The sequence below is a fragment of the Gossypium arboreum genome, chromosome 2, assembly GCF_025698485.1.
Source record: "Gossypium arboreum isolate Shixiya-1 chromosome 2, ASM2569848v2, whole genome shotgun sequence".
Classification (NCBI taxonomy): Eukaryota; Viridiplantae; Streptophyta; class Magnoliopsida; order Malvales; family Malvaceae; genus Gossypium; species Gossypium arboreum.
The window spans coordinates 50,371,020-50,377,753 of NC_069071.1; the positions used below are offsets into that span (position 1 = coordinate 50,371,020).

General features: G+C 35.0%; 1 non-coding gene across 1 annotated transcript; it reads left to right on the forward strand.

Annotated features, from left to right (window-relative positions):
• The first annotated feature begins 224 nt into the window (after positions 1–224).
• On the forward strand, positions 225–331 carry LOC128289544 (small nucleolar RNA R71). The gene has a single exon (XR_008279189.1). It is a non-coding gene; the product is annotated as a small nucleolar RNA R71 (small nucleolar RNA).
• Positions 332–6,734: the final 6,403 nt, after the last annotated feature.

Below are 6,734 nucleotides of genomic sequence, written 5' to 3' on the forward strand. Positions count from 1 at the left end.
GATATCTAGCATCCTCCTAGTCATCTTTTACCGTAAATGGTTTTTGGTTATATGTATAGCGTTCGGTTGGCCACTTGTAGGAATTCATCACCATATTTTCTATTAAGCCATATGCATCTTCGTATATTATCTTTATTAAGGCTCCTCTTGTGGCTCCATCTAGTCCTGAATGTGCGTGTACACCCAATCCATTATAGAACGTTTTCAATGTGAACCACTTAGGTAATCCATGATGTGGGCATCTTTGTATTAGCATTTGAAAATGCTCCCGAGTTTTATGAGAGCTATCTCCTTCTAACTGTTTGAACTTTGCGATCTCTCTCCTTAGTTGGACTATCTTGCTAATAGGAAAGGACTTTTGCAGAAATTTTCCTGCAAGTTCATCTTGTGTTGTGATGGATCCTGGTGCCTCTGAAATTAACCAAGAAAAGACATTGTCAATTACGGAGAAGGGGAACAGCCAATGACGAATAGCGTCATCGGTGACCTTGTTGTATTTAAATGTATCATAGACCTAAAGGAACCATTTTAAATGCTTATTTGGGTCCTCTATGATTGTGCCTTTAAACTGCAAATTGTTTTGGATAATGGACAATTTTATTTCAAAATTGTTACCCGTGATGGTTGGCCTTGTGATGCTTCCTTGAACCATCTATAGATTCGATAGCTCATAGTCCCTTAGGGTTCTTTCATTTCGAGGCATATGTATATTTGTAGGTAGTTGCAATGGTGGTGGTAGTAAGTCCCATGGATTACTCTTGTTAAACTCATCAAACAACGGATTATTGTGTGGTAAATTGCCTATAGTTGGTAGTTGATTCTGCATCTGTTGTTGCCATTGTTGCTACCGGTGATTATGGCGAATTAGTCTCTCCAGATCAGTAGCTGCCTCTATAGCTATTCCCTTACTGCGAGTCATATATTGAAACCAAAAGAATGTAAAAGATGTTAGTAAAAATAAAAATAAAAATAGAAATAAAATTTGTATCTATAATTTATTAATTTCCTAATTATTCTATTAGAATGTAAAAATTAAAATATGTAACAACCCAATTTTAGCTAAATCGGAACAGTGGTTTCGGAACCACCAATCTGAGGTCATAAAATTATTTTAATATTATTTTTGGTTTTTACAGTATGTGATTATATATGTGTGAAAATTTCGTGAGCTAATTTTATCGTTTAATAGCTCAATTTGAGAAAAAGGGGCTTAATCGCGTAAAATGCAAAAGTAGCATGCTATAAGTTAAATGTGCTCAATTGCCATGGTTGATCAAATGTGAAGTCCTTATGTTGTAATTAGTCCATTGATAGTGGAGATGGACATAAATGTCCTTGAATTATGTGATTTAAAATGTTTTAATTAAGGGATAAAATGGTAAAATGGTTATTAAGTTAATATTAATAAAATGGAATCAAATTTTCTATCATCTTTTATCATTCCTAGCAAAAAATCAAAAGAAAAGAAAGCAAATATGGAGCTTTAGGGTCCGGTCATGTTGGTGATCAATTGAAGGTTCGTTTTTGTTCCATTTTCGATAATTTTTATGTTTTGTGATTGTTGCTTAGTAATTTAACTAGCCCATACCCCAATTACTAAATTTTTTGATGAATTTGTGAGTTGCCATTGATGAATGCTTTAGTTTTTGAATCATTGGTGATAAATTTTGAAAGCTTGATGATAGATATTGAAGTTTTGTAAAGTGTAAAATGTGTGTTTAAATGTGTGAAATATTGGTAAATATGGGTTTTTATGGAGCCTATAAATATTCGGCTAGCTTGTGTTTGGTTGAAATTATTGTAAATTGCGTTTTTATGAAATAGGGACTCAATCAAGAAAATATGAAATTATAGGGGTTAATGTGTAAAATTCCCCAAATTGTGTGCTTTGGATGAAATTGGATGAATTGAGGAATAAAAGAGTTAATTTTGAATTTATATAGATCATGAAAGAAAGAAATCGAATTTACATCGAGGGAAATCAAAAGTTATCGAGTAACTGATCCGATTCGTCTATTCTAACTACGAGGTAAGTTCATATACAAAAAAATGTCTTTGAATTGAATTATATATGTTTTATTATCATTGAGTTGCTATGAATGTTGAACGAGCAAATACGAGCATGAATCGATGAAGTTACAACGTCCTAAAGTCTTGTACGAACCTTAGGAATAGTATAGGATATGAATGTCATGTCATTAGGTTATCGAGATGTGATTACATGTAAGACTATGTCTAGGACATAGGCATTGTTAATCGATTTCATGTAAGACCCTGTTTGGAACAGTGGCATCGACATATGATAACATGTAGGACCATATCTAGGATATGGTATTGTACGAGCTTATGTGATTTCCGAGTATCCTTAATGATTTCGAACGGTTCAACAGGCAAAGTCAAGTCGAGAAAAAATAAGTGAAAGAGCTCAGTGACTCATGTACATACAAAATTCATATAAGTATTGAAAAAAAGGAAGTATTTGATGAACTCGATTAAGACATTAAATATATGTTCAGTGAGAAAGGTTTGTGAATTTGAATGTTAGCTATGTTTAGCATATATGAATCGATATGCAAATGTTCATGTGTTGATTTTATTTGTATATGGCCTACTAAGCTTTTAAAGCTTACTTTGTGTGTTCTTTCCATGTTTTATAGATTATCGAAGCTAGCTCAGACATCAAGGATCATCGGGAACCATCATCACACTATCGACTACTTGTTGGTACTTTTGGAGCTTTTTATACATGGTATATGGCATGTATAGGCTAGTGTTATTGTGGTATGTTTTGAGACTTATTTTAGCCATAAGATTTGGCTTGTAAATGTTGGTGTGAATTTAGCCATTTAAATTGGCTTAAGTTATGTGTTTGATAAGTTATTTAAGTGATGTATATAATGCCTTATATGTTGTCTTGTTTGGTATAGTTATATGGTTGTTATTTTAATTAGATGTAAATAGGAGTATTAAGGTTGGAATAATGGTATGTAGTGACTTGATCATGTGATATTGAAATGGAAGTCAGGTAGTTTGAAATAGGTGATAAGATGATGATAATGAAATGCATTTAGAAGTTAAGAAAGTTTGATTGTTTTGGCATGATTGTGGTTGAGAATTTAAGTAGTGAAATGGTTGATTATGAAATGACATGAATTATATGTGATTTGGCATGTTTTGGCTGCCCATATATGTGATGAATTGATACCATTTTGATGGCTTGGTGAACATGAGAAGAGGGTGGCAAATTGGCATTGCAAATGGCCTATTTTTGTCCACATAGGCAGAGACACGGGTGTGTGTGTGACAGCCCCAAAGTGACCCTAGTCGAAAAGCGATTTCGGGACCGCTAAACTGAGTCACCAAATTATTTGAATATGATAATTATTGTCTAAAATATGTGAATATGAATGTGTGAAAGTTTTAAGCTTCGATTTAGTTAATTGCATGTGAATTTAGTTAATAGGACTTATGTGTGACACTTTTGAAATGTGATAGGTTAATCTATAAGGATCTATTAGTGCATGTAATAAAAAGGGTGGATTTGCATGTCAATTTCCCCACTTAATTGGTAGTGGCCGGCCATGACAATGAGGGTGGACAAAATGTGATGGGTAAAACATGTCATAAACATGTTATGTTAGTGTTTTATGGGAGGAATGATAAAATAAGGAGCATGGGTAATAAAATAATAGTGGTTAGTAGGAGGAGAAAGAGAAAAAGAAAAAAAGTAAGCTAGGCTACTCCTCCATTGCCGTGACTTGAGGAAGGAAGAAGAAGAGGATTTTCTTGCTTCATGTTCGGTTGGTTGGTGTTTAGGAGGAGGTATGTTTGATGTTGTTCCATGAGATTCATGCATGTTTTTAGTTGTTAGCTTGAGTTCTACCTAGCCCATGGTTTAAATCTTTGCTATGTGATGGAGATGATATTCGGCCATGGGTGTTGTCTTCTTGGTTGGTGTTTGATGTTGTGGTGATGAGGCATGAAGATGAGTTAAGCTTCGGCTAAGGTGGATTTGTGTTGATGTCATTTGCATGCTAAATGTGAAGCTTTGTAATGATACATGTGATGGTGGATTGACGACTCTTGGATTTTCTTTTTAGCATTTTTGAGTTAGACATTAAGTTCTTTGTTTAACCCATGACCAAAATTGAAATGGTATGGTGTCTTGATGCATTCGGCCATGGTAGGAAGTAAAAGAGAAATATGGTTGTTGTTCATGTTATTTGGATGAAAAATGGTAGTAAGGTGAAGTGAAAATGTTAGTATTTGATTACTAGTGTATATATGTGTATTAGCCGAGTTTTGAACTTGAAACAAAATGGTATGTACTTAATACAAGTAACCATATTTGTAGGAAGTATTAAGCATATAATTGGCCTCAACATAGACATGCATATTCGGCCACATGAGATAGATTGGTGTTGCATGTATTTGGTTATAGGCGAGCATAATGATGAATCTATCTTGACTTAGATAATCGGCTCAAGGAGAATTTGTTAAAGTGCTTAGTTAATTGATATTAGGTTAATGATGTGTGTATTCGGTCATAAAGGTGCACATGAGGAAATGTTAGATTAATTGTATTAAATTGCTCAATGTGATTAAAAATGCGTATGACCATTTTGTATTTGAACTAAAGGTGGCCATATGACCTATCAAACTCCTTGTCATATTCGGCCATAAGCTAGCGTAATGAGACTTTAATAAGTTAAATTTGTTTGGATTAGCTCAAGAGCTTAAAGGACCAAAGTTGGATAAGGGAAAGGAAAAAGTGATCGAATAGCCGCCGAAATCGTTCGACAACATCCGAGGTAAGTTTTTGAGTAATGGATCTTAGATTATGATTCGATTAGATCATGTTTTAAGTAAATCAAAATCATGCTTTTTGTATGTAACTATTGAGCCGGAAATGATAATGCTTGATAAGTGACTTGTGTTTGAATTCTAGTTATGAAAATGAAATATAGATGTGTCATGATTTATTGATATGTGCATGGATATTCGGATGATAACCGGGCTAAGTCCCGAAGGCATTTGTGCTAGTGACTAATTCTGGGCTAAGCCCGAAGGCATTTGTGTGAGTTACTATATCCAGCCTAAGTCCTGAAGGCATTTGTGTGAGTTACTATATCCGGCCTAAGTCCCGAAGGCATTTGTGCGAGTTACTATAACTGGGCTAAGTCCCGAAGGCATTTGAGCAAGTAGCTATATCCGGCTAAATTCCGAAGGTACTTGGTTTGGGAATGAGCGATCTTGCTGTAATAATTTCAACTAATACGCTCGTAAAATCCCAACGCTGAGGTACATTTCGTATATGCATTGGAGTAGTTGATTCCTTTTAAATATTATTCGCTCAGTCAATTAATGAGCTTCCGGCCTTTGGTTAAGTTGATCCCTTATGTGTGAATATGAGGGTTGGAAATGTGAAGTAGGACTGATTTTTGAGAATATGTGTATATGAAATTATCCGTTTAGTTATATGAATGCTATACTTGATTGTGCCTAATTTCCTTTGCTCAAAACTTACTAAGCATTAAATGCTTACTCCGTTCTTTGAATCTCTGTTTTATAGATTTTGGTTCGTTAGCTATCGGACTCGGGATTGTCGAAGTCGAAGTCGTCCACACTATCAAAGCCCTTTTGGTACACTTTTGGTTGAACTCTGAAAATGGCATGTATAGGACTACCCTTGTTGTTGTTGGTCATGTACCCTTTGGTTTTGTATAAATTTGGATAGCCATGCGAAAATGGCTTATATATACTTTGAGCATAGCATTATAATCATTTTGTATGTTGTTCATTGAGAGGTATGGAAATGTTTGGTAACGATTAGCCATTGGAATGGTTAATCATGATCATTTTGGTGCTTTGTATGACAAATTCTAGTTGATTCATGGAAAACCATGAAATAGGTAAAGTTTACCTTAAAAACAGATGCTAACAGCAGCAGTGGTGTGGATTTGAAAAATCACTAAAAATAGTAGGAATGGAATTAAATAGTTAATAAATTATGTAATCGGACCTTGATGAATCTATTTTCATGTGAAAGTAATGAAACGATCATATGAGCCGTATTTTATGAGATGCTTAAGTTTTCGTGAAACAGGGCCAGAGCAATTTCTGGATCCCCTGTTCAGACTTTGGAAATTCACTATAAATTAACCAGAGATAATTAGAAGTCATTCCCTATATGTACAGATTCCTTTTCGAGTCTAGTTTCTTTAGAAACAAACAAAATAAGTATTGAAGCCCTGTACAAGGAGATATCTAAGTCGTAATGCATGAAGGTCAGAGTAGTCGAACCCTGAAACAGGGGAGAATTTAACTAATAAACTATACTAATTTGCTTGACCAAAAATTCTAGAAAAAATATTTTTAGATGGATATATGAGTCTATTTTCAGGTAAAATTTACGAAACTGGTTTTTGACTTTTGGAACTCAAGATATGATTTTTAAGGTGACAGTGACGCAGTTAGCCAGCTTGTCTGGAAATTTTTAAAATGGTCTGTGAAAATAAATGAATTAAGTCTGTTAGCACCTCGTGTTCGACTCCGGCAACGGTCTCGGGTACGGGGTGTTACAGTGTGTCTCAACCGTGTGTGACACATGGTCATGTTGCATGGCCGTGTGTCCCCTGGGGTACCCTTCGAATTAAAGTCAGTATACCCTACAGGTTTGACACGGCCTAGACACACGGGCGTGTCTACTAGTCATGTGTGGCACTCCGGCTAGC